Source organism: Mustela lutreola, chromosome 6, assembly GCF_030435805.1.
Source record: "Mustela lutreola isolate mMusLut2 chromosome 6, mMusLut2.pri, whole genome shotgun sequence".
NCBI lineage: Eukaryota > Metazoa > Chordata > Mammalia > Carnivora > Mustelidae > Mustela > Mustela lutreola.
Genome location: NC_081295.1, coordinates 118112913 through 118136865, shown reverse-complemented (window position 1 = coordinate 118136865; position 23953 = coordinate 118112913). Strand labels below are relative to the sequence as shown.

Here is a 23953-nt window from a genome sequence, read left to right as displayed (position 1 = left end):
TCAGGTTATTTCTTCCTGAGTAAGGGCTGGTATTTTGTGTCTTTTAAGGAATCTGCCCATTTCATCCATCTAACATACTGGCATGAAGTAATTAATATCACTGGTCTTCTCAAAAAGCCAGCTTTTCATTTCAATGATTTTCTACTTTTCCTTGGTTTCAGCTTTTATCATTAACTTTTTTCTTCTGCTTACTTTGGGTTTTATTTTCTCTTCTTTTTCTAGTTTAAGGTCGAGGCTCAACATACTGATTTACAACCTTACTTCTCTAACATATATATATATGTGTGTATATATATGTTATATATATAACATATAATGTTATATATATAATTAATATATATGGCATATAATGTTAAGAATTTCCGTGAGCACTTGCATTAGCTACTTCCCACAAATTCTGAACAGTTTTCATTTCCACTCAGTACAAAATACTTTGTAAATTCACCTTTGACTTTTTTTCTTTTGACTTATAAATTTCTTTTTTAAAAAATATTTTATTTATTTATTTATTAACAGAGGGAGAGATCACAAGTAGGGAGAGGGGCAGGCGGGGGGGGGCAGGCTCCCCATGGAGCAGAGATCATGACCTAAGCTGAAGGCAAAGGCTTAACCTACTGAGACACCCAGGCACCCTGACTCATAAATTTCTTAAAGATGTATTAGTTTATAAATATTTAGGGGTTTTCCAGACAGTTTTCTGTTATCAATTTTAAATTTAATTCCATTTTGGTCAGATGACTTGCTTTTTATGATGTAAGTAAGTTTTAAATTATTGACATTACTTTAGGGACCAAAATGGGTCATATTATACTAGTAAAATGTTCTCTGTGCAATTCAACAAAATGTGTATTCTGCGGTATTGGACAGACATCAAATAAATGTCAATTAGGTTAATTGGATAATAGAGTTTAAATCATCTAAATCATTACTGATATTTTGTCTTCTTGTTCTATCTATTGAAAGGGAAGATAGTGAAATTCCCAACTGTAATGTGGATCTGTTTCTCCTTTCAGTTCTGTCAGTTTTGATTCATGTATTCTGAAGTGTATTAGCTGTATAGATATTTAGGACTATTAATTCCACTTTTTTTTTTTAAGATTTTATTTATTTATTTGACAGACAGAGATCACAAGTAGGCAGAGAGGCAGGCAGAGAGAGAGGAGGAAGCAGGCTTCCCGCCGAGCAGAATACCCGATGTGTGGCTTGATCCCAGGACCCTGAGATCATGACCTGAGCTGAAGGCAGAGGCTTTAACCCACTGAGCCACTCAGGCGCCCCATTAATTCCACTTTTTAAACTGGCTACTTTACCAATGAAATGGTCTTCTTTATTCCTGTTAATATTCTTTGCTCTAAAATCTAGTTTGTCTGAAACTGATATAGTTATTCCAACTTTCCTGACTAGCATTAGCATGGAATATCATTTGCAAACCTTTTATGTTTAGCCTATTTGAATCTTAATATGAACAGTAGGTTTCTGTAGGCAGCATACCCAATCTACTATGTACCCAATCTACGAAATTCTGCCTTTTAACTGGGTTGTTTAGGTCATTTACAGTTAGTGCGATTATTAATATAGATCAGTATAAATGTAACATTTTGCTATTTGTTTTCTATTTGTCACATCTGTTTTTGTTCCCCTTTTCCTCTTTTTCTTGGATCTCTGAACTTACAGTTTTTAACAAATCTAGAAAAATTTGGCCATTGTTTCTTTAAAATTATTTTCTGTACCCTCTCAAGACTACAATTACATTTATATTAGACCACCTGAAGTTGTCTCATAGCTATCTGATACTCTATTGATTTTTTTCCCCAGTCTTTATTTCCTTTTATTTTGGATGACTTGTATTCATTTTGCTTCAAGTTTACTAATCTTTTCTCCTGCACTAATTTGCTGTAAATCCCATGAAGTGTATTTTTCATTTCACACATTGTAGTTTTCATATGTAGATGTTCAATTTTGGTCTTTAAAATAGATTACATATCTATATTTGACATTCGCAATCTTTCCTATAATATTCTGAACATAAGGAATATACTCATAATAAATGTTTTAATGTTTTTGTCCATTAATTGTATCATCTATGCATCTGTTTTGACATATTGATTTTCTTCCTCGGGGGCTGTATTTTCCTGCTTCATTCCAAGTCTGATATTTTTTATTGGAAGCCAAATGTGAATTTTACCTTGGTGAGTACTAAATATTTTTGTATAAGTGTAAATATTAAGCTTTGTTCTGGGATGCAGTTAAACTACTTGGAGGTCTGTTTTTATGCTTTGTTAGAAGGGACCAGAACGGTCTTTAGTTTAAGGCATTTGCCCCACTGCTAATCTGAGTATTCTATCCAATATCCTAGACTTATATTTTCCTCTCTGGCTGTTGGGAATACAAACTGAGAATCAGAAATTGTTCCCTGTAATCCTTTAGGGTGGTTTTTTTCTTGGCTTTGGGTAGCTTCCGTAAAATACATGCCCTGATTAGCACTCACCTGAAGACTTTAGAGGGACTTTGCAGACCTATGGAGTTCTCTCTTTGTGCAGTTCTTTCCTAGCTGTAGCAACCCTGGCCTCCTTGAACTCCAGCTCTCTCTCCTCAACTCAAGGCAACAGCTGAGCTCCCCACTCCTTACACTGCTTCCTGGAAACTCTCTCCACCAAGTAAGCTAGGATAATTGTAGGGCTCATCTGTTTCTGGTTTCTCGGTGATCACTGTCTTGTGCTGCCTGTTGTTCAGTGTTTGAAATTTCATATATTTTTTCTGGGGTTTTTGTTTGTTCTGTGATTACAGCCAAGAGAGTAAATCAAACTCTCTTAATCCATCTTGGCCAGAAGTACAAGTCCTTAAATACATTTTCAAGCCAGAGAAAGGAGACACAGTAAAAAAACACAAGTATTATGGATGGAGTTTCAAGTGGGAGAAAAGGTATTTGATAAAATAAAGCACTGTTTAGAACAAATTTTGAGTCTGAAATTTGAAGGGTATAGGCTTTCCATGATGTTAAAAAAGTCAAAGCCTACAACTGATAATGGCCCTACCTCCAAAAATGGCAGCTACTTTTTTTTAAAAATGGCAGTCATAACTATAGTTTTGTGTTTATTTCTGGAAATCTGGATAATTGCAATCTCTCTTTTTTTTCCTTTTAATCTATGTAAGAAATGACTGTTATAAACCTTAGAAGAATGAAAAAAGTGTGACTTTACATTTCTAAAGGCCATATACCACAATTTTTAAACATCTGAAGAACTATTTTTCCTCTTCTTTTAATTCACCTGAAAATTACATAGTAAAAATCACCTTAATACTTCAAATACTTCATAATGCCACAAAAGTTGGCTTGTAATTGACATTACTCTTTAGTGTGTCTATAAAACTTGCCTTTGTTTTACAACAAACTTCAAATGGACACTGATTATATGCAAAACCTATAAAGTATCAGTATACTGAGATTTTTAAAAAATATTTTATTTATTTGACATAGAGAGATCACAAGTAGGCAGAGAGGCAGACAGAGAAAGAGAGGGATGCAGAGAACCCGATGAGGGACTTGATCCTAGGACCCTGGGATCATGATCTGAGCCAAAGGCAGGGACTTAACCCACTGAGCCACCCAGTCGCCCATATACTGAGATTTTAATATTGCTTAAACTGAAAAGAAAATCCCCAAACTATTTAGAATACACACACACACACACACACACACACACTGTAGCAGCACTTAAAAACAACATATGAACAGCAGTCAGTCACCAAGCCACATAGCTTGATTCTCTGTGTATCTATTTAAACTTCTAACTAGCTTTGGCACCACTTGCAGGTATCTGCTCTTAAAAAGCATACAGTATCATAAGAAAACAACAAATACAGACACAAAGAAACTGACAGAACACAAGAAGTGCAGAGAAGGCTCTTAAAGAGTGCTGCTTGGATGGCTTCCTCTCCCCTCCCCTTTATTTTCCATCAAAGTAGCTTCTGTGGCTCAGATTGCATTAAATGGCTCCTTGCCCTCATGCTACTCACCTGCCATTCATTCCAGTTATCAACGGCAATTATAAAAACTAGCCAGAGTCCCAGAATTTCATCTAATTGTTCTGAGTAAAGTCTTAAGCTGGGGTGTAAGGGAGGGTAAAAAGGCAGAGAATAAACTGAAGGAAGCTGGAGAGATAAAGGAGAATAAAAAACTGAACACTAAATCTGAGACTAGCTCATTTCTACCCATAACTTTAAATCCTCACCTTCACACACTCTTCCTGGAAAGTTAGGTAGCTTGACTTTTTAATCTACAGAACTAAAAGTTGCCTCTTGAGTTAAAATTATTCTCTTAGACAAGACTTTGTTAAAATTATAAAATTTAACATAGTTATATATTACACAAAGTTTGGGGAATGAAGAAAGGAAGAAAGAATTTACCACAATCCCAATTATTACAACATAAGGGTACTTTTTTTTTTAATGGACATTGTTTTTTAAAATTATTGTAGGTTCACAGCAAAACTGAGTAAAATAGCCAAACAACCTCAAAAACTACAAAGTTGAGAGGACTCACACTTCATGGTTTACTTACTACAAAGCTACAATAATCAAGCTACAATAATCCAGACCCTGTGGTACTAGGATAAGGAGAGGCACAGATCAATGGGAGAAAACGGAAAGCTGAGAAATAAACTTTTATATTTATGTTTAACTGATATTCAGAATGGTTGCTATGACAATTCAATGGGAGAAATAATAGTCTTTTCAACAAATGGTGCTGGGACAAATGGATTTCCACAAGTAAAAATTACAGTTTGATACCCTACCTCACACCATATACGAAAAGGAACTCAAGATGGATCAATGACTACAATGTAAGAGATAAGATGACCTCCTAGAAGAAAGCATCAGGACTGTGAATCTTCATTGAACTTTGATTAGGTAAAGTTTCTTTTTTTTTTTTAAACTCAAATGATATATTTTTAAATTAACAATATAATGTATTATTTGTTTCAGGAGTACAGGTCTGTGATTTATCAGTCTTACACAATTCACAGCACTCACCATAGCATATACCCTCCCCGGTGTCCATCACTCAGCCATCCCATCCCTTTCATCCCCCTCCCCTCCAGCAACCCTCAGTTTGTTTCTTGAGATTAAGAGTCTCTCTTTTTTTTTTTTTTTTAATTTTTAATTTTTTATAAAGATTAAGAGTCTCTGTCTCTTACAGTTTGTCTCCCTCTCTGGTTTCGCCTTATTTCATTTTTCCCTAGGTAATCGTTTCTTATGTGAAATAAGGTACAAGAAACAACAAAAATCGGTAAATGAGACCTTATGAAAATTAAAAATGTCTGTGTTTCCAAGAACACCATGAACAAAGTGAAAAATTATTGCAAAGGATGGGATGAAAATTTTGCAAATCCCGTACCTGGTAATGGCATTGTTATCTAGAATATGTTAACATCTTGGCGTCTAGAAGAGGGAAAATTAAGAATAGGAGGATCCTGAGCTCACCTCTTATCAAGGACATACAGAGGGAACAACTACTTGTGATAAAACTCACTCTGAAAAGGATCTGAAGACTGGCAGAACAAATCTTTTATAGCTAAAGACATAAGGAGAAGACCACATCAAGATGGGGAGGAGTGAGAGGCACCTGGGAGGCTCAGTCAGTTAAGCATCTGCCTTTGGTTCAGGTCATGATCCCAGAATCCTGTGATCAAGCCCTGCATCAGCTCCCTGTTCAGCGGGGAGTCTTGTTTGTCCCTCTCCCTCTGCCACTCCCCCAACTTGTGCATATATATGTACATGCGTGCACTCTCTCTCTCTCAAATAAATAATCTTCAAAAAGAAAAGGAGAAGAAGAGGAGGAGGAAGGGCAGATACACAGTTGGTGAACCAAACTCCCAAGGCTGCAACCCCCAGCAGGAGGGAGAGTTATCACAGGCATGGAGAAGCCAGGAGATCAAGCCCACAGTGGACACCCCTGGCCTTGGGACCTGCACCAGAAAGATAAGACCCCGTAATATTGGATTCTGAAAATCAGGGGGCTTATTTCTGGGAGAGCCACAAGGCTATAGGAAACGGAGACTCCTCTGTTAAAGGGCCAGGGCACTAGTATCACCCAGTTCAAACCCAGCACAGAAGCAGGGTCTGGAAAGCACCTAGTACCTGGGTTTTACGTGAAGGAGATTTACTGACTAATTTTGGAAACGTGTGTTGGAGGAGATAGGAATCTGCAGGAACTTTCTTGGAAAAAGGAAGTACTGGAGGGCACCGTTTTTCTTGCCCTTCTTCAACCTAGCTGGCCAGATACTTGTGGGAGCCTGTTCTGGCACTCTCTACCTACCTAGTAAACATGCTAGCCCAGCCCCAGCATTCCCCTGTGGACCTGCCCAACCTGGCAGGTGCCCCTCCCTGATGGCTCCCACCCCACCATACCTGGAGGGCAGTTTCAATATTCCCCTGGGACAACTACTGCTCAGTCATACCTGAGAAGCAGCTCTAGCTAGGAGGTACCCCTCCAAGCACACCTCCAGACTCCTGCCCTGAAGAATGAGGGAGCTAGCCCCACACACCAGCATGTTCTTACTAGCCACAGTGGGGTCTCTCAGGTAACCATGGGAATAAAGTGGGGGAGCCCTGCCCACCAGTGTACCCAGAGGTAGAAGCCAGTCATTGCAGCTAACAGGGCTGAGGGCTGTCCCCACTCACTAGCATGTCCCCAAAAGCTACAGCAGAACCACTCAGCAACCATGCAAGGGGCAAAACCTGCACACTAGTGCCCCCTGCTAGAGGGTGCAGCCCGTCATTGCTGACAGCCAGGCTGAGGGTCAGCCATGTCCAACAGTGATGGAGGATAACTGGAAGGCAGGCAGGCAGGGACAAGGGGTCCCCCCTGCCCTAAGATGAAACCACCTTTAAAAGGATTTTACACCACCCTGGAAGGAACCCTCCACCCTTTCCCATATGAGAGGTGAAAAAAATCTGATTGGATAACAGGAGCAGGGAGGGTTAATCAGATTGAAACAGCTCACCAACAAACCCATAAAAACCCCTACACCTAGGAACTCCAGTACAATCCTTTCAGGTCCCCTCCCTCCTTGGGAGCTTTGTACTATCACTTTGCTATCACTCAATAAATTGCTCAACAAACCTTGCTTTGCTTTCTACCACTCTGGTCTACCTCTTCATTCTTTGAAGTGGAGTGACCAAGAACCGTGGGCACTGAAGGAGAAAAGAAAATCCTCCAACACAAGCACAGCCTACAGGAGAGCATATGCAGCCAACACAGGGGACACCCTTGGAACACGTGGTTATGGTGATCAGGGGGGACCACACTACTGGATACCAAAGATTATCTTCTACATAAAACCACTACTTTCAGACCAGGAGATGTAGCTGACCTAAATAATACATAGAAACACAGATTTAGACACAATGAAGGGACAGAGTAATATGTTCAAAATGAGAGAACAAACAAAACCAAAATTATATGAAACAGAGATAAGCAATCAGCTTGAAGTAATGGTCATAAATTAACTCACCACGCTTGAGAGAAGACTGAATGAAATGAGAACTTGAAAAACAAAAGAAAATACAAAAAAGAACCACTCAGAGCTGAAGAATATAATAACTGAAATGAAAAAATACACTAGAGGGAATCAACAGATTAAAAAATGCAGAAGAATGGACCAGAGATCTGGAAGACAGAAAAGTGGAAAACAATAAAGCTTAATAGTGAAAAGGAAAAACAATTTATAAAATGAGGATTAATTAAGGGGATTCTGTGAAAACATCAAGCATATCCACATTCATATTATAGGGGTCCAAGAAGGATAAGACAATGAGAAAGGAGCAGAAAACTTACTCGAACATATAATACCTAAGAACAGTCTTAACCTAGAAAAAGAAACAGACATCCAAGTCCAGGAAGGAAAGAGTGCCCCAAACAAGATGAACCCAAAGAGATCCATGCCAAGACACATAATAATTAAAATGGCAAAAGTTAAAGAAAATTTTAAAAGCAGGAAGAGAAAAGCAAACAGTTACATACAATGGAAATTCCATAAGGCTGTCAGCTGATTTCCCAGCACAAAATTTGCAGGCCAGAAGGAGGTGGAGCCTGATACATTCAAACTCTGAAAGGAAAAAACCTAAAACCAAAAGTACTCTACCTGGCAAGGTTATTATTCAGAATTGAAGGAGTAATAGCTTCCTAGACAACAAAAGTTAAAGATGTTCATCACCAGGAATTCAACCTTACAAGAAATATTAAAGAGAGTTCTTTAAGTGGAAAAGAAAAGGCCATAAATAAAATTATGAAAGGAAAAAGTTTCACCAGTAAAAGCAAACATATATTAAAAGATAGTAGCAGATCTGGATGGGGGAATGGGATGACTGGGCGATGAGCATTAAGGAGGGCATGTGATGTAATGAGCACTGGGTGTTAATATGCAACTGATGAATCACTGAACTCTACCTCTGAAAGTAATAATACACTGTATGTTAATTAATTGAATCTAAATAAAATAAATTTTTTGAACATCCATTAAAAAAGGCAGATTACTTGGGGTGCCAGGGTGGCTCAGTGGGTTAAAGCCTCTGCCTTCAGCTCAGGTCGTGATCTCAGGGTCCTGGGATTGAGTCCCGTGTTGGGCTCTCTGCTTGGTGGGGAGCCTGCTTCTGCCTTTCTCTCTGCTTGCCTCTCTGCCTACTTGTGATCTCTGTCAAATAAATAAAAAATTTTTTTAAAAAGGCAGATTACTTATAAAAATAGCATAAAGTTTAAAAGATAAAATTAGTAAAATTATAAAAAGATATAAAATAAAGCATTACATATAAAAACTTGGAGGAGGAAGTAAAAATGTAGTGCTTTTAGAATGTGTTCAAACTTAAGTGACCATGAACTTAATATACACTGTCATGTACCTAGATTGTTATATATGAGCCTCATGGTAACCACAGACCAAAAATCTGGAATATATATACACAAAAAGTAAAGAGAAAGAAATCCAAACATAACACTAAGAAAAGGCATCAAATCACAAAGGAAGAGAGCAGAGAATTAGAAAAACAACCAAAAAACAATGGACAGAAATGGCAATAAATATATACCCATCAGTAACTTTAAATGGAAATGGACTAAATGCTCCAATCAAAAGAACCAGGGGGACAGAATGGATAAACAAGATCCATTTATATGCTGCCTAAAAGAGACTCACTTCAGACCTAAAAAAATATATAGACTGAAAGCAATATAAAGATATTCCATGTAAAACAAAGTGGGGGGAAAAAAGCTCAGATAACAATATTTGTATAGGTCAAAATAGACTTTGAAAGAAAGACTGTAACAAGAGACAAAAAAGGGCATTACATAATGATAAAGGGGTCAATCCAATAAGAGGATATAACAATTGTAAATATCTATGCACCACACATATAGGAGCACCTAAATATATGAAACAAATATTAACAGATACAAAGGGAGAAATTGACAGGAACACAATAACAGCAGGAGACTTTACCACTCCATTTATATCAATAGATAGATCACTCAGACAAAAAAATCAGTAAGTAAACAGTGGCTTTGAACAACGCATTAGACGAGACAGACTTAACAGATAGATACAGAACATTCCATCCAAAAACAGCAGAATATACATTCTTTTCAGGTACACACGGAACATTTCCAGGGTAGATTACATGTTAGGGCATAAAACAAGTCTCAATAAATTTAAGAAGATTAAAATCATATAAACATCTTTTCCAACAACAACAGTATGAAAATAGAAATCAATTACAAGAAGAAAACTGGGGGAAAAACCCGCAAATATGTGGATACTAAAAAACATGCTATAACCAACCACTGGATCAAATGAAATCAAAGAGGAAAAATAAAAAAATACCTGGAGATGAAGGAAAATGGAAACACAATGGTTCCAAATATTTGGGATGCAGCAAAAACAATTTTTAGAAGGAAGTTTATTAGTGATACAGGCCTACCTCAAGAAATAAGAAAAATCTCAAATATATAATCTAACCTTACACCAAAATGAACAAAAAAAAGACTAAAGACCAAAGTTAATAGATGGAAGAAAACAATAAATATCAGAGGAGAAATAAATTAAATATAAACTACCAAAAAAACCCCAGAACAGACCAATGAGATTAAGCTGGTTCATTGAAAAGATAAACAAAATTGACAAACATTTAATCAATTTCTTTTTTTTTTTAAGATTATTTATTTATTTATTTGACAGAGATCACAAGTAGGCAGAGAGGCAGGTGGTGGTGGGGGGGGAAGCAGGCTCCCCGCTGAGCAGAGAGCCTGATGCGGGGCTTGATTCCAGGATCCTGAGATCATGTCCTGAGCTGAAGACAGAGGCTTTAACCCACTGAGCCACCCAGGCGCCATTTAATCAACTTCTTAAAGAAAAAATGAGAGAACCCAAATATATAAAATCAGAAATGAAAGAAACCAAAATGAGACCACAAAATACAAAGGATAATAAGATACCACAATGAAAAATTATAGGCCAACAAACTGAACAACCTAGAAGAGATGGATAAATTCCTAGAAACATACAGTCTTCAAAGACTGAGTCAAGAAGGAATAGAAAATCTCAACAGACCCAATTATTACGAACAAAATTCAACTGATAGTAAAAAAAACTCCCCATAAACAAAAGTCCAGGACCAGATAGCTTCACAAGTGAACTCTATCAAACACATATAAGTTACAGTATCTGTCCTTCTCAAACTATTTCAAAAAAAACAGAAGAGGAAGGAATGTTTTTAGATTCATTCTACAAGGCCAGCATTACCCTACTGCCAAACCAGACAAAGACACTACCCCACCCTGAAAAAACTTAGACTAATATCCTTGATGAACATAAATTTAAAAATCCTCAATGAAATATTAGCAAACTAAACTTGAAAACACATTAAAAGGATCATTCAACACTATCCAGTGGGATTTAATCTAGCAATGCAGGATAGTTCAATATCTGCAAATCAACAATCATGGTACAACATGTTAACAAAGTGAAGAATAAAATTACAATCATCTCAATAGATGCAGGAGTATTTGACAAAATTCAACATCCATTCATGATAGAAACGCTTAACAATCTGAGTACAGAAGAAATATACCTCAAAATAATAAAGGCCATGTATAAACCCACAGCTAACATCATACTCAATTTCCTCTAAGGTCAGGAACAAGACAGGGATCCCCATTCTCTCTTTTATTCACCATAGTACTGGAAGTCCTAGTCACAGCAATTAGACAAGAAAAAGAAATAAAGAGCATCCAAATTGGTAAGAAAGAAGTTAAACTGTCACTATTTGCAGATGACATGATACTATATATAGAAAACCTTAAAGACTCCACCAAAAAAAAAAAAAAAAATTAGAATAAACGAATTCAGTAAAATTGCAAGATACAGAAGTCAACATAAGGAAATCTGTTGTGTTTCTATAGACTAATAACTATCAGAAAAAAGAAATTAAGAAAATAAATGCATCAGGGGCACCTGGGTGGCTCAGTCGTTGGGCATCTGCCTTCAGCTCAAGTCATGATCCCAGGGTCCCAGGATCTAGCTCCGCACTGAGCTCCCTGCTCTGGGGCAAGCCTGCTCCTCCCTCTCCCAATACCCCTGCTTCTGTTCCCGCTCTCCCTGTGTCTCTGTCAAATCAATAAATAAAATCTTAAAAAAAAAAAAAGAAAGAAAGAAAGAAAGGAAGGAAGGAAGAAAAGAAATGCATCAAAAATAATATACCTAGGAATAAATTTAACCAAGGCGGTGAGAGATCTGTACTCTGAAAACTATTAAGACAATGATGAAGGAAATTAAAGATGACACAAATAAATAAAAAGATATACCATGCTCAGAGATTGGGAAAATTGATATTGTTAAAATATCCAGGGGTACCTGGGTGGTTCAGTTGATTAAGTGTCTGACTCTTGGTTTTGGCTCAGGCCATGATATCAAGGTCCTGAGATCAAGCCCTGTATCAGGTTCCACACTTAGTGCAGAGTCCTCTTGGCCCTCACCCTCCCCCACTTGCTGTCAGTATCTCTCTCTCTCTCTCAAACACATAAATAAAGTCTTTAAAAAAGTAAAATAAAATGTCCATACTACCCAAAACAATCCACAGATTCAATACAATCCCTATCAAAATACCAATAGCATTTCCCACAAAACTTGAACAATCCTAAAGTTTGTGTGGAACCACAAGAGAACCCAAATAGCCAAAGCAATCTTGAGAAAGGCACAAATCTGGAGGTATCACAATACCAGATTTCAACTATACTACAAAGCTACAGTAATCTAAACCATATGGTACTGGCACAAAAAGAGACACATAGATTAATGGAACAGGATAGAAAGCCCAGAAATAAACCCCAGGTTATATGGTGAAATTAATTTATGACAAAAGAGACAAAAATATACAATGGGGAAAAGACAGTTCTTCAATAAATGCAGTTGAGAAAACTGGACAGTTACATGCAAAAGAATGAAACTGGACTACTTTTTTATATCAAAAACAAAAACAAACTCAGAATGTATCAAAGACCTAAATATAAGACCTCAAACCATAAAACTTTTTTTTTTAAAGATTTTATTTATTCATCCGACAGAGATCACAAGTAGGCAGAGAGGCAGGCAGAGAGAAGAGGAGGAAGCAGGCTCCCCACTGAGCAGAGAGCCTGATGCGGGGCTTGATTCCAGGATCCTGAGATCATGTCCTGAGCTGAAGACAGAGGCTTTAACCCACTGAGCCACCCAGGCGCCATTTAATCAACTTCTTAAAGAAAAAATGAGAGAACCCAAATATATAAAATCAGAAATGAAAGAAACCAAAATGAGACCACAAAATACAAAGGATAATAAGATACCACAATGAAAAATTATAGGCCAACAAACTGAACAACCTAGAAGAGATGGATAAATTCCTAGAAACATACAGTCTTCAAAGACTGAGTCAAGAAGGAATAGAAAATCTCAACAGACCCAATTATTACGAACAAAATTCAACTGATAGTAAAAAAAACTCCCCATAAACAAAAGTCCAGGACCAGATAGCTTCACAAGTGAACTCTATCAAACACATATAAGTTACAGTATCTGTCCTTCTCAAACTATTTCAAAAAAAACAGAAGAGGAAGGAATGTTTTTAGATTCATTCTACAAGGCCAGCATTACCCTACTGCCAAACCAGACAAAGACACTACCCCACCCTGAAAAAACTTAGACTAATATCCTTGATGAACATAAATTTAAAAATCCTCAATGAAATATTAGCAAACTAAACTTGAAAACACATTAAAAGGATCATTCAACACTATCCAGTGGGATTTAATCTAGCAATGCAGGATAGTTCAATATCTGCAAATCAACAATCATGGTACAACATGTTAACAAAGTGAAGAATAAAATTACAATCATCTCAATAGATGCAGGAGTATTTGACAAAATTCAACATCCATTCATGATAGAAACGCTTAACAATCTGAGTACAGAAGAAATATACCTCAAAATAATAAAGGCCATGTATAAACCCACAGCTAACATCATACTCAATTTCCTCTAAGGTCAGGAACAAGACAGGGATCCCCATTCTCTCTTTTATTCACCATAGTACTGGAAGTCCTAGTCACAGCAATTAGACAAGAAAAAGAAATAAAGAGCATCCAAATTGGTAAGAAAGAAGTTAAACTGTCACTATTTGCAGATGACATGATACTATATATAGAAAACCTTAAAGACTCCACCAAAAAAAAAAAAAAAAATTAGAATAAACGAATTCAGTAAAATTGCAAGATACAGAAGTCAACATAAGGAAATCTGTTGTGTTTCTATAGACTAATAACTATCAGAAAAAAGAAATTAAGAAAATAAATGCATCAGGGGCACCTGGGTGGCTCAGTCGTTGGGCATCTGCCTTCAGCTCAAGTCATGATCCCAGGGTCCCAGGATCTAGCTCCGCACTGAGCTCCCTGCTCTGGGGCAAGCCTGCTCCTCCCTCTCCCAATACCCCTGCTTCTGTTCCCGCTCTCCCTGTGTCTCTGTCAAATCAATAAATAAAATCTTAAAAAAAAAAAAAGAAAGAAAGAAAGAAAGGAAGGAAGGAAGAAAAGAAATGCATCAAAAATAATATACCTAGGAATAAATTTAACCAAGGCGGTGAGAGATCTGTACTCTGAAAACTATTAAGACAATGATGAAGGAAATTAAAGATGACACAAATAAATAAAAAGATATACCATGCTCAGAGATTGGGAAAATTGATATTGTTAAAATATCCAGGGGTACCTGGGTGGTTCAGTTGATTAAGTGTCTGACTCTTGGTTTTGGCTCAGGCCATGATATCAAGGTCCTGAGATCAAGCCCTGTATCAGGTTCCACACTTAGTGCAGAGTCCTCTTGGCCCTCACCCTCCCCCACTTGCTGTCAGTATCTCTCTCTCTCTCTCAAACACATAAATAAAGTCTTTAAAAAAGTAAAATAAAATGTCCATACTACCCAAAACAATCCACAGATTCAATACAATCCCTATCAAAATACCAATAGCATTTCCCACAAAACTTGAACAATCCTAAAGTTTGTGTGGAACCACAAGAGAACCCAAATAGCCAAAGCAATCTTGAGAAAGGCACAAATCTGGAGGTATCACAATACCAGATTTCAACTATACTACAAAGCTACAGTAATCTAAACCATATGGTACTGGCACAAAAAGAGACACATAGATTAATGGAACAGGATAGAAAGCCCAGAAATAAACCCCAGGTTATATGGTGAAATTAATTTATGACAAAAGAGACAAAAATATACAATGGGGAAAAGACAGTTCTTCAATAAATGCAGTTGAGAAAACTGGACAGTTACATGCAAAAGAATGAAACTGGACTACTTTTTTATATCAAAAACAAAAACAAACTCAGAATGTATCAAAGACCTAAATATAAGACCTCAAACCATAAAACTTTTTTTTTTAAAGATTTTATTTATTCATCCGACAGAGATCACAAGTAGGCAGAGAGGCAGGCAGAGAGAAGAGGAGGAAGCAGGCTCCCCACTGAGCAGAGAGCCCGATGTGGGGCTCCATCCCAGGACCCTAGGATCATGACCTGACCGAAAGCAGAGGCTTTAACCCACTGAGCCGCCCAGGTGCCTCAAACCATAAAACTTCTAAAGCACAGGCAGTAAACTCTTGGACATCAGCTTTAGCAATATTTTTTGTATATGTCCCCCAGGAAAGGAAAACAAAGGCAAAAACAAACAACTTGGGGGGGTGCCAGGGTGGCTCAGTGGGTTAGAGCCTCTGTCTTCAGCTCAGGTCATAATCCCAGGGTCCTGGGATCAAGTCCCACATCGGGCTCTCTGCTCAGCAGGGAGCCTCCTCCCTCACCCCCCTCCACCTGTCTCTCTGCCTACCTGTGATCTCTGTCAAATAAATAAAATCTTAAACAACAACAAAAACCAACTGGGACATCAAACTAAAAAGCTTTTACATGGTGACAGAAACCACCAACAAACCAAAAAAGGCAACCTGCTGAATGGGAGAAGACATCTGCAGCTAATATATTCAATAAGGGTTTAACATGCAAATATAGAACTCCTACAACTTAACACTGAAAAACCAAACTGATTAAAATCTAGGCAGAGAAGATTGGAAATGCTATACCAAGCCCAAACTTCTTTGTCTTGTCAATTCTTCAAAAATTTATTGTTTCTTTGTCTAAAAGGTATAAAAACTCCCTGCTTTGGTTACTTCTTTGAGTTTCCTATTTTTATGAGCTTCCACACAAGAAAAATTAAATGTTTCTCTCTTGTTAAAAAAAAAAAAATCGGGCAGAGGACCTGAATAGACAGATATTTTTCCAAAGATGACATATATATAGGTGGCCAGGATACATGAAAAGATGCTCAACATCACTTATCAGGGAAGGTAAAATCAAAACCACAGTGAAATATCACCTAACACCTATAGTTAGAAAGGCTATTATCAAAAAGACAAAAAATAACAAGTGTTGGTGATGATGTGGAGAAAAGGGAACCTCTTTGCATTAGTTGTTGGAAATGTAAATTGGTGCAGCCACTACAAAAAACAGTATGGAGGTTCCTCAAAAAATTGAAAGTCAGAAATACCATAAGACCTAGTAATTCCATTTCTGGGTATTTTTTCAAAGAAAACAAAAATACTAATTGAAAAACATACAGGCACCCTTATGTTTATTGCAGCATTAGTTACGATAAGCAAGATATGGAAGCAAACTGAGTGTCTACCAATGGATGAACGACTAAAGACAATGTGGTATGTATCTACAATGGAATATTACTCAGCCCTAAAAAAAGACTGAAATCATACATTTGCAACAACATGTATGAACCTAGAGGGTATTATGCTAAATAAGTCAGACAGAGAAAGACAAATACCACATGTTTTCATATATATAGAATCTAAAAAAGAAAGCAAGTGGAAACAGACTCATAAATACAGAAAAAAGAAACCTGATGGCTACAAGAGAGGAGGGGGCTAGAGAGAGGTGAAATAGGTGAAGGGAATTAAGATGAGCAAACTTCCAATTACAAATTCATCCCAGATGAAACGTAGAGCATAAGGAATACTGTCAATAATACTGTAACTTTATATTTGTAATAGATAACTACACTTATCATGGTGAGCATTTCATAATGTAGTTAACTACATTATTATTAACACTATATTGTATACCTTAAACTAATATATTATCTCAACAAGACTTCAATAAAAAAAAATCTACAACTCAGTAACAAAGAAACAAATAACCCAATTAAAAAATGGGCAGGTGTCTGGCTGGCTCAGTCAGTGGAACATGCGACTCTTGACCTCAGGGGTAGGAGTTCAAGCCCTACACTGAACACCCTTAAGGGTCACTCATTCAGTTAAGTGTCTTGATGTCAGCTCAGATCATGATCTCAGGGCTGTGGGCTCCACACTCAGTAGGGAGTCCACTTGAAATTCTCTTTCTCTCTCTCTCCCTCTGCCCCTTGACCCCCATCCTACTTGCTCTAAAATAAACCTTATAAATAAATAAACCTTTTAAGAATGGGCAAAGTATGCAAACAGGCATTACTGAAAGAAGATATAAAAATAGCAAATAATTACATGAAAATATGCTGAACATTAGTAGTCCATATGGAAATGCAAATCGAAGCCACTCCATACACGCCAAGAAAAGGACACATCATACCAAGTATTGACAAAGATGTGGAAAAATTAGAACCCTCACACACTGCTAGCAGGAGTATAAAATGGTGCAGGTTCTTTGGAAAATAGTGTGGCAGTTCCTCTAAAAGTTAAAGTTATCATTTGATCAATTCCAAGAAAAATGAAAACATATGTCCACACAAAAACTTGTGCATCAATGTTCATAACAGCATTATTCAGAATAGCGAAAGAGTAGAACAATCCAAATGTCCATTAACTATTGAATGGTTAAATAAAATGTAGTGTATCTATACAACACATTATTGAAAAGCAACGAAGTACTGATAACATGCTACATGAATGAACCCTGAAAATATGCTAAATGAGAGAGACACAAAATACCATATATTGTAGCATTCCATTTATATGAAATGTCCGTAAATCCACAGACAGAAAGTAGATCGGTGGTTACCTAGGGTAATGGTAGAAGTAGGAGTGACTGACTGCTAATGGGTGTATGATTTCTTTTGGGGGCAATAAAATGCTCTTAAGTGGGATAATGGTAATAACTGCATAATTCTGTAAATATACTGGAAACCACTGACTTATACACTTTAAAGAGGGGAACACCATGCTATGTGAATTTTATGACAATAAAGCTTTTAGAAAAAATACCCCATTGAATAGATGGAGATTAATTCCTGACGTAGATTGCTTCCAGTATACCTATACTATGTAACACTGCTGTGAACATTTTTGTGCCTAGGCTTTTATCATATAATTAAGAGCATGGATTCTTGGGGTACCTGCCGGGCTCAGCTGGTGGAATGTGCAACTCTATCTCAGGGTTGTGGGTTCAAGCCCCATGTTGGGTGTAGAGATTATTTAAAGACACAATCTTGAAAAAAAAAAAGGTATGACTTCTTTAAAGATTTATTTTAGAGAGTGAAAGAGAGTGCACATGCACACACAAGAAGGAGGGGCAGTGGGAGAGGGAGAGAATTTCAAGCAGACTCCCTGCTGAGCGTGGAGTCTGACACAGGGCTGGATGCCACAATGCTGAGATCATGACCTGAGACGAAATCGAGTCGGACACTTAACCAATTGAGCCACCCAGGCATATGGATTCTTTAAACACACTGCTTCAGTGAGAATCTTGGCTTGACAACATAGCAGTTACAGGAGTGGTGCTTGGGCAAGTCGCTCAACTACTTTGTGTAATTTCCTCCTCTATCATGTGAAATAACAGTAGTCACCCCTCTTGGAATTTTGAGGAGTAAATTAAGTAAGGGCTTTGCATTATGTCTGTCACATAATAAACTTTCAATATTAGTAGTTGAAATCGTCATTCTGGTTTATTTTCTTTTTTTGGTTTTTCTTTTTTTAATTGAGGTATTACTTACAAGAAATATAGGACACTTCACAAATTTGTGTGTCTTCCTTACAGAGGGGACATGCTAACCTTTTCTGTATTATTCCAATTCTGGTGCATGTGCTGAGAAGCGACCACTGTATTATTTTCTTAAGATGATTTCTGGAAGTGGTGTCACTGGGTCAAAACCCACGAAACATTTATGTGTCTGAATACATTTTGCCAAACTACATTTCAAAGGGGGTATACTAATTTTTCGTACCAATAGCAAATATAGAAGAGAACCAAGATGGCCATGCCATCACCAACATTATGTTACAGTACATTTTTGTTAATTTAACAGATGTCTCAACTTTCCTTGTGGTCCTGAGCATCTTCAAACCCAACGGTTTTCCAATAATCCTATGAATCCTGCATACCATGAGTACCTACCAAATGCGAACTCTGCACAAGACCCTACACTGGGAGCCACAATGGAAACTAAAATGAATAAGGTCAAGGATTTTGTGTGAGGCAAAACAAAGAAACATTTCAATTCAAGATAACTGTGATTAAGTACAACAGAGCTACAAAGTATTTATAAGTGTAGGGAAAAGATGGCGGTTTATAAAGCAGGCAAAGGGGGGCGGTGCTCCAGCTGGTTCTTGAAAGATAGACATTAATTTCAACTGGCAAGGGTGTGGCAAGAGTAAAATCAAGGCTGGTAAAAGAACACTGCACACAGCACATTCCAGGGCCTTGGCTTGAGTAGGAAGTTGCTAGGGGAGAGAATGGGCAGAGAACAAGGCACAGGGTCTCTAGGAGCACAAAAAGGGCCTTCTAAAACACAGCCAATGATTCTGTGAGCTGGGAGGGAGGGTTTCTCACAGGGCAATAGGCAATAACCCTATGCAGAAAGACACAAAGACGTGAATCATCATGACCCATCCAAGGAACCGCATGTAATCCAATTTGGCTAAAGTGGAGGGTACATGCGAAAAGGATGCAGATGATGCTAACTAAACAGGCAGAAGCTAACTGTGAAGGACTTGGTGTGCCAGAATAAGCATTTGAACTTTATTCCAAAGGAAACAGAGAACTGAAGCATTCTTAAGGGGAGAGGTGACAATCAGAGTAGCTCAAAAAAAAAAAAAAAAAAAAAAAATTACTCTGGCAACCCTCCAACAGCTTCCCAGCTCACACAGAATAAAATCCAAAGTCCTTCTTATACTTAAAACCCTACATGCTGGTCAGTGGCTAGCTCTGAAATTACTTTCCTATTGCTTCTCTTTTCGCTTACTCTGTTTCTGCCACACCAGCCTTGTTATACCCCCACCAACATGCCTCTCACCACGGCTTTTGCACCTGCTGTCCCCTCTAGCACCATTCCCCACCCCGAAACACAGAGTTTTCTCCCTCACTTCCTTCAGGTCTTTGTTCAAACACTTTCTTATCAGAGAGGGCTTCCCTATTACCCAACATATAAGAACAAGAAACAACCGCAATCCGCCCTACCATTTTTCCCCTCCATTTACCACCTGGCACATAGATTTACGTGGCTATTTCTTGTCTCCCCTTACTAGAATGTAAGTTCCATGATGGAGCCTCTCCCAATAACCCTATGCTATAGGAAGTGTTATTGCCATTTCCAGATGTTGAAATTAAGAGGCACAATATTGCTAGTGAACAGAGGAACCAGGTAGAATGACACCTGAACTTGCAACTATAATCATTTCACATAGTGTCAGAGGTTCTGACTTTGATCCTAGATCATTTCCCGTGAATTGGCTCCATTCTGACAAGTGCTATGACAGATTTTACTATGTCCTAAAAGGATGAATTCTTACTAGTGGTTATTAGCCATGTTTCATAAGCCAGGAAACATTTTTTTAAAGACCACTTAAACTGCACAAGGTATCTGGACTTTACCCAGCAATAAGCAATATTTTTTCTTGTTTAGGACCCAGAGATACTAAAACAAGATGAAAACATTTTATAAAACTAAAAAGAACATAGCATATGACACCAAAACTACTTTTCCAAAACCCTTTTTCAAGTAGAATATTAACATCAAATCCATCTTTAAAATAACTATTACAATTTTCTGAGGTATCACTACCAAAGGAAGAACAAAGTATCTACCTGGAAAATACCAAGTAAATACTGTACCATATGCAGATACATACCCTGATTCTTTCCCTACACCTCAGATTACTAATGTCTTCTTTCCCTAATTTTTTTTTTTAAGATTTTATTCATTGATTTGACAGAGAGAGATCACAAGTAGGCAGAGAGGAAAGCAGAGAGAGAGAGAGGAGGAAGCAGGCTCCTTGCCGAGCAGAGAGCCCGATGCGGTACTCGATCCCAGGACCCTGAGATCATGACCCGATCTGAAGGCAGAGGCTAAACCCACTGAGCCACCCAGGCGCCCTCCCTGATTCTTTCAACCCATTTTCCATTATTGAGAGCACGCCTTTCCAAAATGCAGTTTTCAATCAACATCTTTTCCCATCAGCTACTTCATACCAGAACTTACCACTCTTAATTTACCACTACCTCTACTATAACCAAATCTAGTTATAATTGCTCGTTCTTCCCTTTTGCAGTTTCTGATCTCTAATTGCCTAACCTTAGATACTTCGGTACCTCCTTTTATATTCCTACTTTTTTAAAGAAAATCAACTTTTCCAAAATTGGCCTATTCTCTATTTATTTCATTAATCTGTATTATCTTGCTATTCTCCTAGGTTTAGAACTTTAATATATTTTTTCTCCATTTTATCAGCAGGACCTGCCAACTGTTCACTGTATTTCCTACTACTTCACTTTCAAATTCGTGTCTATTACCATATTCAGGGTTTTCTTCATTGCCTTCCTGAATTACCATAGTTGTCCCACTGATCTACGTACTTCCAGCACACTCACTTCCATTCACTCTATACATACTACCAGTAAAGCCTCACACACACAGAACACTCCCAAATCAAGGACTTTAAATGGCTCCCCAGCACAACAAATCCAAAACTTCTCAAACCAGCACTCAGGATCTTCTACTTCTTTGGAATATCACTAATAAATGCTTATCTAAAAACATTCTAAGACAACACTCGAGAAAACCGGGGCACCTGGATGGCTCAGTGGGTTAAAGCCTCTGCCTTCGGGTCAGGTCATAATCTCAGGGTCCTTGGATTGAGCCCAAAGTCGGGCTCTCTGCTCAGCAGGGAGCCTTCTTCCCCTTCTCTCTCTGCCTGCCTCTCTGCCTACTTGTAATCTCTTTCTGTCAAATAAATAAATAAAATCTTTAAATAAATAAATAAATAAATAAATAAATACAAACTCGAGAAAACCAACATCTTGATCTCTCTGATCTGAATCAGTGCAATGTACACTACTGGTCTCTAGACCACACAGACCAACACCGTCCATGTGACTTCAGCTAATTACATCAGGCAATGGGACTATATTAATCTATCATCTTCTAAACATCTCAAATTACTATGGGAAGGATTAATTTTTAAAAGTTGAACTCTTTGGGGCACCTGGGTGGCTCAGTGGGTTAAAGCCTCTGCCTTCAGCTCAGGTCGTGATCCCAGGGTCCTGGGATCAAGTCCCGCATCGGGCCCTCTGCTCAGCAGGGAGCCTGCTTCCTCCACTCTCTCTGCCTGCCTCTCTGCCTACTTGTGATCTGTCAAACAAATAAACAAAATCTTTAAAAAAGAAAAAAAAAGTTGAACTCTTTTAATCAGCAAAATGAAAGTGTGTAATTATTAGAAAATAACACCTCATATTCCTAGTGAAAGTACAAAGTAGTAAAGTATTTTAAAGGTGAATTTGCCAATATCTATAAAGTTTAAGTGTAAAGTATCATTTAGCCCAGCAATACTTCCAGGAAATTATTGTAGATATTCTCACAGAAGAAAAATTATATGCAGAAGGATATTAAGCACAACATAGTTGTAATAGTGTAAAAAAGGAAATAGGACAAACTAAAACTTCCTTACTAGACTTTTTATTTTTTGAAGTAGGCTCCATGCCCAGTGACCTCAAGATCAAGAGTCGGATGCTCAACAGACTGAGCCACTTATGTGTCCCCTTACTGGACTATTATTATCCATCCCATAGTGGAATATTATACAGCAAATAAAAATAAAGAAGCACCTATATGTGAATTAATACAGAAAGATATTTAAGAATGACCTAAAGGGAGGGGAAAAAAGCAAGTCACAAAACAGATGTACATTATTATTCTATTTGTGTAAAGGAAATTCATTTATTTGTGAATGCAAGAAAATATCTAAAAAGAAATAGTAACAAACCACTAATAGTCAATCCTGAAATGAGATTTCGGGGAAGAAACAAAGGATTTTCTCTTTTGGGGCTGTATATGTGTGTATAGGTACATGCCTATACATCCTTTTTTAACTGAAGTATGGTTGGACATACAATATTAGTTTCAGTATACCATCAGTGATTTGATATTTATATACATTATGAAATCTTACCATAATAAGCAGTTACCACCTGTCACCATACAAAGTTACTACAATGTGATTGACTATATTCCCTATACTGTACTTTACATCCCCTAATTTATTTTATAATTATAAGTTCATACCTCTTAATCCCCTTCAGCTATTTCATCCATCCTCCCACCCTCTCCCTTCTGGTAACTACCAGTTTGCTCTCTCTACTTATGAGTCTGTTTCTGTTTTGTTTACAGATTCCACCTAAGTGAAATCAAAGGTATGTGGCTTTGTCTAACTTCACATAATACCCTCTAGGTTCATCCATGTTGTTGCAAATGGCAAGATTTCATTCCTTTTTATGGCTGAGTAATAATCATGTGCATCATGCCTTCTTCATCCATTCATCTATCGATGGATACTTAAGTGGCTTCCATATTTTGGCTGTTGTAAATAATGCTTCAATGAACACAGGGGTGCATGTATCTTTTCAGGTCATACGTATCATTAAAAAAAAAATCAGTATTAAATTTTCACTTAAAAAGAGAAAGAAAAAGGGGTGTCTGGGTGGCTCAGTCTATTAAGTCTCTGACTCTTGATTTTGGTTCAGGTCATGAGGTCAGGGTCATGAGACTGAACCCCACATCTGGCTTCACGCTGGGCATGGAGGCTGCCTATGATTTTTTCTCTCCCTCTTCCTCTGACCCTCCTCCAAAAAAAGTAAAGAAAAGAAGAAATAAAAGACAAAACTCTTTTTTAAAAATTATTTATTTGAGAGAGAGAAGACACAAGTCTGTGAGCTGGGGTGGCGGGAAGGGGCAGAAGGGGAAGAGAATCTTAAGCAGACTCCATGCCCAGCATGGAGCCTGATGTGGGACTTGATCTCAGGACCCTGGGATCACGACCTGAGTTGAAATCAAGAGTTGGACGCTTAACTGACTGAGTCACACAGGTACCCCCTAAAACA

General features: G+C 37.7%; 1 protein-coding gene and 1 non-coding gene across 7 annotated transcripts in view; both read right to left on the bottom strand.

The window, feature by feature from the left end:
- The window catches only part of FKBP5 (FKBP prolyl isomerase 5), a 121644-nt gene that overhangs the window by 74613 nt on the left and 23078 nt on the right, over positions 1-23953 (bottom strand). The gene's annotated exons all lie outside the window — the stretch shown is intronic.
- On the bottom strand, positions 18577-18682 carry LOC131834937 (U6 spliceosomal RNA). Its single transcript, XR_009355029.1, has one exon. It is a non-coding gene; the product is annotated as a U6 spliceosomal RNA (small nuclear RNA).